Source organism: Chlorocebus sabaeus, chromosome 18, assembly GCF_047675955.1.
Source record: "Chlorocebus sabaeus isolate Y175 chromosome 18, mChlSab1.0.hap1, whole genome shotgun sequence".
Taxonomy (NCBI): Eukaryota; Metazoa; Chordata; class Mammalia; order Primates; family Cercopithecidae; genus Chlorocebus; species Chlorocebus sabaeus.
This window is the reverse complement of record NC_132921.1, coordinates 39,114,622-39,125,518: the sequence shown is the minus strand read 5'-3', so window position 1 is coordinate 39,125,518 and position 10,897 is coordinate 39,114,622. Positions and strand designations below refer to the sequence as shown.

At 39.7% G+C, this 10,897-nt stretch overlaps 1 non-coding gene across 1 annotated transcript; it reads right to left on the bottom strand.

Moving 5' to 3' along the window:
* Positions 1-1,165: 1,165 nt before the first annotated feature.
* On the bottom strand, positions 1,166-1,270 carry LOC119618655 (U6 spliceosomal RNA). The gene has a single exon (XR_012089399.1). It is a non-coding gene; the product is annotated as a U6 spliceosomal RNA (small nuclear RNA).
* Between the last annotated feature and the right edge of the window lie 9,627 nt (positions 1,271-10,897).

The window sequence follows — 10,897 nt, the reverse complement described above, 5'->3', positions numbered from 1 at the left end:
CTTTAAATAATAACCTGTGTAACAGGTGTGAGGTAAGGTGATATCTCACTATGGTTTTAATTTGCATTTCTTTGATGATTAGAGATGTTTGACTTTTTTATATATCTATTGGCCTTTTGCATATCATCTTTTGAGAAATGTCTATTCAAGTCCTTTGCCTATTTTTTAGTAGGGTTATTTGTTTCCTTGTTATTGAGTAGTCTGAGTTTCTCATATATTTTGGAGATTAGCCCCTAATCAAAGTATGATTGACAAATAGTTTCTCACAATCCATGGGCTGTCTCATCACTATATTGTTTCCTTTGCTGTGTAGAAACTTTTTAGTCTGATGTAATGCCATTAATATACTTTTGCTTCTATTGCTTGGGCTTTAGGAGTGCTATCCAAGAAGTCACTTTCCAGATCAATGTCATAGAGCTTTTCCCCTATGTTATCTTCTAGCAGTTTCATAGTTTTAGGTCTAGAACATAGATATATGGATTTATTTCTGGGCTCTCTATCCTATTCCATTGGTCAGTGTATCTGTTTTTATGCCATTACCATGCTGCCTTGATTATTATAGTTTTGTAATGTACTTTGAAACCTAGTAGTGGGATGCCTCCACCTATGCACATTTTGGACAAGATTTCATTAGTTATTTGGGATCTTTTGTGGTTCCATGAAAATTTTAGGATTAAAATTTTCATTTTATTCCACATTCAAGGGGTACATATGCAGAGTTCTTCCATGGGGGGTACGCGTGCAGAGTTCATCCATGGGTATATTGCCTGATGCTGAGGTTTGGACTTCTAATGATCCTAACATCTAAGCAGTGAGCATAGTATCTGATAGGTAGTTTTCCAATCTTTCCCCCTTCTCTCTCTCTCCACTGTTAGAATCCTCAGTGTTTATTGCTCCCACCTTTTTGTCTGTGTGTACCCAATGTCTAGCTCCCACTCATAAGTAAAAACATGCAGTTTTTGGTTTGCTGTTTCTGTGTTAATTCACTTAAGATAATGGCCTGCAGCTGTATTCATGTTACTGCAAGGGATATGATTGTGTTCTTTTTTATAGCTGCATAGTATTCCATGGAGTGTATTGACTACATTTTAAAAAATCCAATCCACTGTTGATGGAAACCTGGGTAGATTCCATGTCTTTGCTATTGTGAATAGTATTACTATAAAAAAGTGTGCAATGCTTTATGAATTTGCATATTATCCTTGCACAGGAGCCATGCTAATCTTTTCTTTTTTTTTTTTTTTTTTAAATTTGTTTATTATTATTAAACTTCAAGTTGTAGGGTACATGTGCACAACGTGCAGGTTTGCTACATATGTATACTTGTGCCATGTTGGTGTGCTGCACCCATCAACTCGTCATTTACATAAGGTATAACTCCCAATGCAATCCCTCCCCCCTCCCCCCTCCCCCCTCCCCATGATAGGCCCTGGTGTGTGATGTTCCCCTTCCCGAGTCCAAGTGATCTCATTGTTCAGTTCCTGCCTATGAGTGAGAACATGCGGTGTTTGGTTTTCTGTTCTTGTGATAGTTTGCTGAGAATGATGGTTTCCAGCTGCATCCATGTCCCTACAAAGGACACAAACTCATCCTTTTTTATGGCTGCATAGTATTCCATGGTGTATATGTGCCACATTTTCTTAATCCAATCTGTCACTGATGGACATTTGGGTTGATTCCAAGTCTTTGCTATTGTGAATAGTGCTGCAATCAACATACGTGTGCATGTGTCTTTATAGCAGCATAATTTATAATCCTTTGGGTATATACCTAGTAATGGGATGGCTGGGTCATATGGTACATCTAGTTCTAGATCCTTGAGGAATCGCCATACTGTTTTCCATAATGGTTGAACTAGTTTACAATCCCACCAACAGTGTAAAAGTGTTCCTATTTCTCCACATCCTCTCCAGCACCTGTTGTTTCCTGACTTTTGAATGATCGCCATTCTAACTGGTGTGAGATGGTATCTCATTGTGGTTTTGATTTGCATTTCTCTGATGGCCAGTGATGATGAGCATTTTTTCATGTGTCTGTTGGCTGTATGAATGTCTTCTTTTGAGAAATGTCTGTTCATATCCTTTGCCCACTTTTTGATGGGGTTGTTTGTTTTTTTCTTGTAAATTTGTTTGAGTTCTTTGTAGGTTCTGGATATTAGCCCTTTGTCAGATGAGTAGATTGCAAAAATTTTCTCCCATTCTGTAGGTTGCCTGTTCACTCTGATGGTAGTTTCTTTTGCTGTGCAGAAGCTCTTTAGTTTAATGAGATCCCATTTGTCAATTTTGGCTTTTGCTGCCGTTGCTTTTGGTGTTTTAGACATGAAGTCTTTGCCCATGCCTATGTCCTGAATGGTACTACCTAGGTTTTCCTCTAGGATTTTTATGGTATTAGGTCTAACATTTAAGTCTCTAATCCATCTTGAATTAATTTTCGTATAAGGAGTAAGGAAAGGATCCAGTTTCAGCTTTCTACTTATGGCTAGCCAATTTTCCCAGCACCATTTATTAAATAGGGAATCCTTTCCCCATTTCTTGTTTCTCTCAGGTTTGTCAAAGATCAGATGGCTGTAGATGTGTGGTATTATTTCTGAGGACTCTGTTCTGTTCCATTGGTCTATATCTCTGTTTTGGTACCAGTACCATGCTGTTTTGGTTACTGTAGCCTTGTAGTATAGTTTGAAGTCAGGTAGCGTGATGCCTCCAGCTTTGTTCTTTTGACTTAGGATTGTCTTGGAGATGCGGGCTCTTTTTTGGTTCCATATGAACTTTAAAGCAGTTTTTTCCAATTCTGTGAAGAAGCTCATTGGTAGCTTGATGGGGATGGCATTGAATCTATAAATTACCTTGGGCAGTATGGCCATTTTCATGATATTGATTCTTCCTATCCATGAGCATGGTATGTTCTTCCATTTGTTTGTGTCCTCTTTTATTTCACTGAGCAGTGGTTTGTAGTTCTCCTTGAAGAGGTCCTTTACATCCCTTGTAAGTTGGATTCCTAGGTATTTTATTCTCTTTGAAGCAATTGTGAATGGAAGTTCATTCCTGATTTGGCTCTCTGTTTGACTGTCACTGGTGTATAAGAATGCTTGTGATTTTTGCACATTAATTTTGTATCCTGAGACTTTGCTGAAGTTGCTTATCAGCTTAAGGAGATTTTGGGCTGAGACAATGGGGTTTTCTAAATATACAATCATGTCGTCTGCAAACAGGGACAATTTGACTTCTTCTTTTCCTAACTGAATCCCCTTGATTTCTTTCTCTTGCCTGATTGCCCTAGCCAGAACTTCCAACACTATGTTGAATAGGAGTGGTGAGAGAGGGCATCCCTGTCTTGTGCCAGTTTTCAAAGGGAATTTTTCCAGTTTTTGCCCATTCAGTATGATATTGGCTGTGGGTTTGTCATAAATAGCTCTTATGATTTTGAGGTACGTTCCATCAATACCGAATTTATTGAGTGTTTTTAGCATGAAAGGCTGTTGAATTTTGTCAAAAGCCTTTTCTGCATCTATTGAGATAATGATGTGGTTCTTGTCTTTGGTTCTGTTTATATGCTGGATTATGTTTATTGATTTGCGAATGTTGAACCAGCCTTGCATCCCAGGGATGAAGCCCACTTGATCATGGTGGATAAGCTTTTTGATGTGCTGCTGAATCCGGTTTGCCAGTATTTTATTGAGGATTTTTGCATCGATGTTCATCAGGGATATTGGTCTAAAATTCTCTTTTTTTGTTGTGTCTCTGCCAGGCTTTGGTATCAGGATGATGTTGGCCTCATAAAATGAGTTAGGGAGGATTCCCTCTTTTTCTATTGATTGGAATAGTTTCAGAAGGAATGGTACCAGCTCCTCCTTGTACCTCTGGTAGAATTCAGCTGTGAATCCATCTGGTCCTGGACTTTTTTTGGTTGGTAGGCTATTAATTATTGCCTCAATTTCAGAGCCTACTATTGGTCTATTCAGGGATTCAACTTCTTCCTGGTTTAGTCTTGGAAGAGTGTAAGTGTCCAGGAAATTATCCATTTCTTCTAGATTTTCCAGTTTATTTGCGTAGAGGTGTTTATAGTATTCTCTGATGGTAGTTTGTATTTCTGTGGGGTCGGTGGTGATATCCCCTTTATCATTTTTAATTCCGTCGATTTGATTCTTCTCTCTTTTCTTCTTTATTAGTCTTGCTGGTGGTCTGTCAATTTTGTTGATCTTTTCAAAAAACCAACTCCTGGATTCATTGATTTTTTGGAGGGTTTTTTGTGTCTCTATCTCCTTCAGTTCTGCTCTGATCTTAGTTATTTCTTGCCTTCTGCTAGCTTTCGAATGTGTTTGCTCTTGCTTCTCTAGTTCTTTTAATTGCGATGTTAGAGTGTCAATTTTAGATCTTTCCTGCTTTCTCTTGTGGGCATTTAGTGCTATAAATTTCCCTCTACACACTGCTTTAAATGTGTCCCAGAGATTCTGGTATGTTGTATCTTTGTTCTCATTGGTTTCAAAGAACATCTTTATTTCTGCCTTCATTTCGTTATGTACCCAGTAGTCATTCAGGAGCGGGTTGTTCAGTTTCCATGTAGTTGAGCGGTTTTGATTGAGTTTCTTAGTCCTGAGTTCTAATTTGATTGCACTGTGGTCTGAGAGACAGTTTGTTATAATTTCTGTTCTTGTACATTTGCTGAGGAGTGCTTTACTTCCAATTACGTGGTCAATTTTGGAGTAAGTACGATGTGGTGCTGAGAAGAATGTATATTCTGTTGATTTGGGGTGGAGAGTTCTATAGATGTCTATTAGGTCTGCTTGCTGCAGAGATGAGTTCAATTCCTGGATATCCTTGTTAACTTTCTGTCTCGTTGATCTGTCTAATGTTGACAGTGGAGTGTTGAAGTCTCCCATTATTATTGTATGGGAGTCTAAGTCTCTTTGTAAGTCTCTAAGGACTTGCTTTATGAATCTGGGTGCTCCTGTATTGGGTGCATATATATTTAGGATAGTTAGCTCTTCCTGTTGAATTGATCCCTTTACCATTATGTAATGGCCTTCTTTGTCTCTTTTGATCTTTGATGGTTTAAAGTCTGTTTTATCAGAGACTAGTATTGCAACCCCCGCTTTTTTTTGTTCTCCATTTGCTTGGTAAATCTTCCTCCATCCCTTTATTTTGAGCCTATGTATGTCTCTGCACGTGAGATGGGTCTCCTGAATACAGCAGACTGATGGGTCTTGACTCTTTATCCAGTTTGCCAGTCTGTGTCTTTTAATTGGAGCATTTAGTCCATTTACATTTAAGGTTAAGATTGTTATGTGTGAACTTGATCCTGCCATTATGATATTAACTGGTTATTTTGCTCGTTAGTTGATGCAGTTTCTTCCTAGCCTTGATGGTCTTTACATTTTGGCATGTTTTTGCAATGGCTGGTACCGGTTGATCCTTTCCATGTTTAGTGCTTCCTTCAGGGTCTCTTGGAAGGCAGGCCTAGTGGTGACAAAATCTCTAAGCATTTGCTTATCTGTAAAGGATTTTATTTCTCCTTCACTTATGAAACTTAGTTTGGCTGGATATAAAATTCTGGGTTTAAAATTCTTTTCTTTAAGAATGTTGAATATTGGCCCCCACTCTCTTCTGGCTTGAAGAGTTTCTGCCGAGAGATCTGCTGTTAGTCTGATGGGCTTCCCTTTGTGGGTAACCCGACCTTTCTCTCTGGCTGCCCTTAAGATTTTTTCCTTCATTTCAACTTTGGTGAATCTGGCAATTATGTGTCTTGGAGTTGCTCTTCTCGAGGAGTATCTTTGTGGCGTTCTCTGTATTTCCTGGATTTGAATGTTGGCCTGCCCTACTAGGTTGGGGAAGTTCTCCTGGATGATATCCTGAAGAGTGTTTTCCAACTTGGTTCCATTTTCCCCCTCACTTTCAGGCACCCCAATCAGACGTAGATTTGGTCTTTTTACATAATCCCATACTTCTTGCAGGCTTTGTTCATTTCTTTTTCTTCTTTTTTCTTTTGGTTTCTCTTCTCGCTTCATTTCATTCATTTGATCCTCCATCGCTGACATTCTTTCTTCCAGTTGATCGAGTTGGTTACTGAAGCTTATGCATTTGTCACGTATTTCTCGTGCCATGGTTTTCGTCTCTTTCATTTCATTTGTGAGCTTCTCTGCATTAATTACTCTAGCCATCAATTCTTCCACTTTTTTTTCAAGATTTTTAGTTTCTTTGCACTGGGTACGTAATTCCTCCTTTAGCTCTGAGAAATTTGATGGACTGAAGCCTTCTTCTCTCATCTCGTCGAAGTCATTCTCCATCCAGCTTTGATCCGTTGCTGGCGATGAGCTGCGCTCCTTTGCCGGGGGAGATGCGCTCTTATTTTTTGAATTTCCAGCTTTTCTGTCCTGCTTTTTCCCCATCTTTGTGGTTTTATCTGCCTCTGGTCTTTGATGATGGTGATGTACTGATGGGGTTTTGGTGTAGGTGTCCTTCCTGTTTGATAGCTTTCCTTCTAACAGTCAGGATCCTCAGCTGTAGGTTGTAGCTGTAGGAGATTGCTTGAGGTCCACTCCAGACCCTGTTTGCCTGGGTATCAGCAGCAGAGGCTGCAGAAGATAGACTATTTCTGAACAGCGAGTGTACCTGTCTGATTCTTGCTTTGGAAGCTTCCTCTCAGGGGTGTACTCCACCCTGTGAGGTGTGGGGTGTCAGACTGCCCCTAGTGGGGGATGTCTCCCAGTTAGGCTACTCAGGGGTCAGGGACCCACTTGAGCAGGAAGTCTGTCCCCTCTCAGATCTCAACCTCCGTGTTGGGAGATCCACTGCTCTCTTCAAAGCTGTCAGACAGAGTCGTTTGCGTCTGCAGAGCTGCTGCGTTTGTTATTGTTTACTGTGCCCTGTCCCCAGAGGTGGAGTCTACAGAGACAGGCAGGTTTCCTTGAGCTGCTGTGAGCTCCACCCAGTTCCAGCTTCCCAGCAGCTTTGTTTACCTACTTAAGCCTCAGCAATGGCGGGCGCCCCTCCCCCAGCCTCGCTGCTGCCTTGCCGGTAGATCACAGACTGCTGTGCTAGCAATGAGGGAGGCTCCGTGGGTGTGGGACCCTCCCGGCCAGGTGTGGGATATGATCTCCTGGTGTGCCTGTTTGCTTAAAGCGCAGTATTGGGGTGGGAGTTACCCGATTTTCCAGGTGTTGTGTGTCTCAGTTCCCCTGGCTAGGAAAAGGGATTCCCTTCCCCCTTGCGCTTTCCAGGTGAGGCAATGCCTCGCCCTGCTTCAGCTCTCGCTGGTCGGGCTGCAGCAGCTGACCAGCACCGATCGTCTGGCACTCCCCAGTGAGATGAACCCAGTACCTCAGTTGAAAATGCAGAAATCACCGGTCTTCTGTGTCGCTCGTGCTGGGAGTTGGAGACTGGAGCTGTTCCTATTCGGCCATCTTGCTCCGCCCCTCCATCTTTTCTATATTGTTCCAATTTCAGTAGATGTGGTGCCCAAGCAAGCAAAATTTTAGGATTTTTTTCCCTATATCTATGAAGAATGACATTAGAATTTTAAGAAGGATTGCACTGAATCTCTGGATCCCTTTGGGCAGTATGGACATTTAAGCGTTAATTGAATCCATGAAAACAGGATATCTTTCCATTTATTAATATATTTGTGTAATCTTTAATTTATTTCCTCAATGTTTATTGTTTCTGGTATAAAGCTCTTTCACTTCCTTGGTCACATTTACTCCCAGTAGCTTATTGGTTTATTTATTTTTGATGCAATTGTAAATCGAATAGTTCCCCTAATTTTTTTCACTAGTTCAATTTTGTGGCTAAATCATCCTTTCAGCTTAATATAATCCATTGATGCTAACACAAAGTAATTGTTTATACTCCAAAATATCTAGGGTATCTTCAGAGACCCTCTGCATACTGCTATGCACTCATCTATACTCAAATGTCTGGGAAATCTTGGTCAACCTTATTCCCTAACCCTAATGATCATATTGTAAAAATACATAGGCCAGGGACCTATATAAAACATAAAGGCCAGGGACCCAACTGGACAAAAGATGGTTTTTAGAGTTGCCTCGAGAACCTCTTACCTTATCTATCTTCCAATGGTGCCTCTTCCCAGCTGCAGTCTTATCTGAACACTCTCACTTACCAAAGATTAAGCCTTGAATATGCCTTTCAGATACACAATAGTCATACTTTCCAGCTTCCCAGAACACTTCTCCAGACAAGGCCATGAACAGGCAATCATGACAGTCATGAAAGAGATTGAGAATAATTCTGGGTCTGAGATAAGGAGCACTTGGGAAATTTTTAACATTCTGATTCCTAATCATATATGTGTGTGTGTGTGTGTGTGTAGAGAGAGAGAGAGAGATTTCCAAGGGCAGCAGCTACTCCTAGCTGAAAAGTAACCTTGGTGTATTTTAAGAATGTTAGTAACCTGAGCCATATGAAAGGGAGCATGATATATAACAAGATTCTAGCTTAGATAAATGAATGGTAAAGGCCTACATTAGAATTGCTAAGGGCACAGATATGTCTCTCTCTATATATATATATAGAGAGAGAGAGAGGGAGAGAGAGAAACAAAAGCAGCCATCTTAATTATTCCTAGGACTGCCTTTGATGTGGGGAACTCATCCCACTCACAGCCTCGGTTTTGTCACTTTCCCATTTCTCCAACTGGCATGACTTTGCTGTGTCTCCAGGGTGCTGTACCTACTGTAGCTCTTCTGAAAAAATGTAGGCGGATTTGTTTTCTTCTTCTCCCCCAAATCCTCACATTAATTATCAATTTTGATAAAATATTTCTTTTTCCTTTTCTTTTTGTTTTTAAGCAAAAGCATTTAAAATAAAACTTGCTAAGATGCTATGGAAAAGTAAATAATAAAGGAAAACATCAAAGCGAATTGCAGTTTTCTGATTCTGTGATGACAAGTGACCTAAATTGTGAGGTATTCAGACTCCTGGTTCATATTTGACTCCTGACGAGTTGGGTCCTGGTACAGCCTATCTAGAAAAATCATTCTGTAGAAATATTTTTTGGTATGTGAGACTATTTCTTTACTCCTTGCCCTAAACAAGCTCTGGGGATTGACCACATGTTACTTAAGTTCTTGCTGCAGTGGGCATTTTAGGGGCTTCTCTAATTTTCAGCCTCTGATGGCAGAAATACTTTAACTGTCTCAACATCTCCCACCCCTTCCAGTTTCAGGTCTGCACCCACTGACATCATCGTATATTACTTTTATCTGGAAATCTCTAGTTCTGTGCCCTTAGAAATTCTAATGTAGGCCTTTACCATTCATTTATCTAAGCTAGAGTCTTGTTATATATCATGCTCCCTTTCATATGGCTCAGGTTACTAACATTCTTAAAATACACCAAGGTTACTTTTCAACTAGGAGTAGCTGCTACCCTTGGAAAATTCCTTCAGAATTGTAGGTTAAAAGCATTATTCATATTTTTCCCTTTTTGTGGCTTCTCTTGTCCATCATTAAATCTTCTCTGATGAACATATGTATAAATATTCTTTATTCTGATAAAGTTAATTTTATTAGTTTTTCCTCTGTGATTATTTTAGTGCCCTGTATTCTGCCATATTATCTTCTAGAAATTTCATCATTTTTTCTTTTTCATTTAGATTGACAATAAACCTATATTTGATATTTGTGAATGCATGAGTAGGGGTCAGTTTTATTATTTTTTCATAGGAATAGTTGATTATCCAATCATATTCATTAAAAGACTGTTCATTTTATACTTCTCTAGTGTCATGACTGTCACTGTAGGTCCATATTGTCATGGGCCTGTTTCTAGACTCCATTCATTTGGCCTTTTGTCTATTCTTAGCTTAACTCTATGATGATCTAATTTCTGTAGATTTATAAGTATTGATATCTAATATAACATGCATTCACTCAATTTTTCCTTCTTAAAGGCTTCTTCAAATCTTGTTGGCTCTTTCCATTATCACATACATTTTAGAATCAGTTCATTAAGTTATAAGACACACATACCCACACACATCTCAGAAGAAAAAGCAAATTTTCACAATTTCGATTGATACTGAATCAAATTCATAGATTGATTCAGATATAATTCACATTTTTCATCCTATTACTATGATTTGTCTCCTATTTATTAAGGTTTTTGTGTCAATACTATTTTTATAGTTTTCTGTTTAGAAGTCTTGCATGTATTCTGTTAAATTTATTTCTAAGCATTTGATTTTTTTATTATAAATGACATTTAAAAGATCATACCTTCTTATTTTTCATTGCTTGAATATAAAAACACAAATTTAGGCCGGGCGCGGTGGCTCAAGCCTGTAATCCCAGCACTTTGGGAGGCCGAGACGGGCGGATCACGAGGTCAGGAGATCGAGACCATCCTGGCTAACACGGTGAAACCCCGTCTCTACTAAAAAAATACAAAAAAAAAAAAAAAAAAAAAAACTAGCCGGGCGAGATGGCAGGCGCCTGTAGTCCCAGCTACTCGGGAGGCTGAGGCAGGAGAATGGCGTAAACCCGGGAGGCGGAGCTTGCAGTGAGCTGAGATCCGGCCACTGCACTCCAGCCTGGGCGACAGAGCAAGACTCCGTCTCAAAAAAAGAAAAAAAAAAAAAACAACACAAATTTAAAAAAAAATATTGACTTTATAACTACCAATCTTGCTATACTAATGTGTCAGTTCTGATAACTTATCTGTAGATTCTGGTGGATTTTCTTGTGGATTATATCTTCTGCAAATAATGACTTTGTTTTGAGACAAAGTCTCGCCATGTTGCCCAGGCTGGAGTGCTGTGGCATGATCTTGGCTCACTGCAGCCTTGATCTTTTGGACTCAAGCAATCCTCCCACCTTAGTCCCTCGAGTAGCTAGGACTGTAAGTGTGCATCATTATGCCTGGCTACCTTTTTGTTCTTTTTG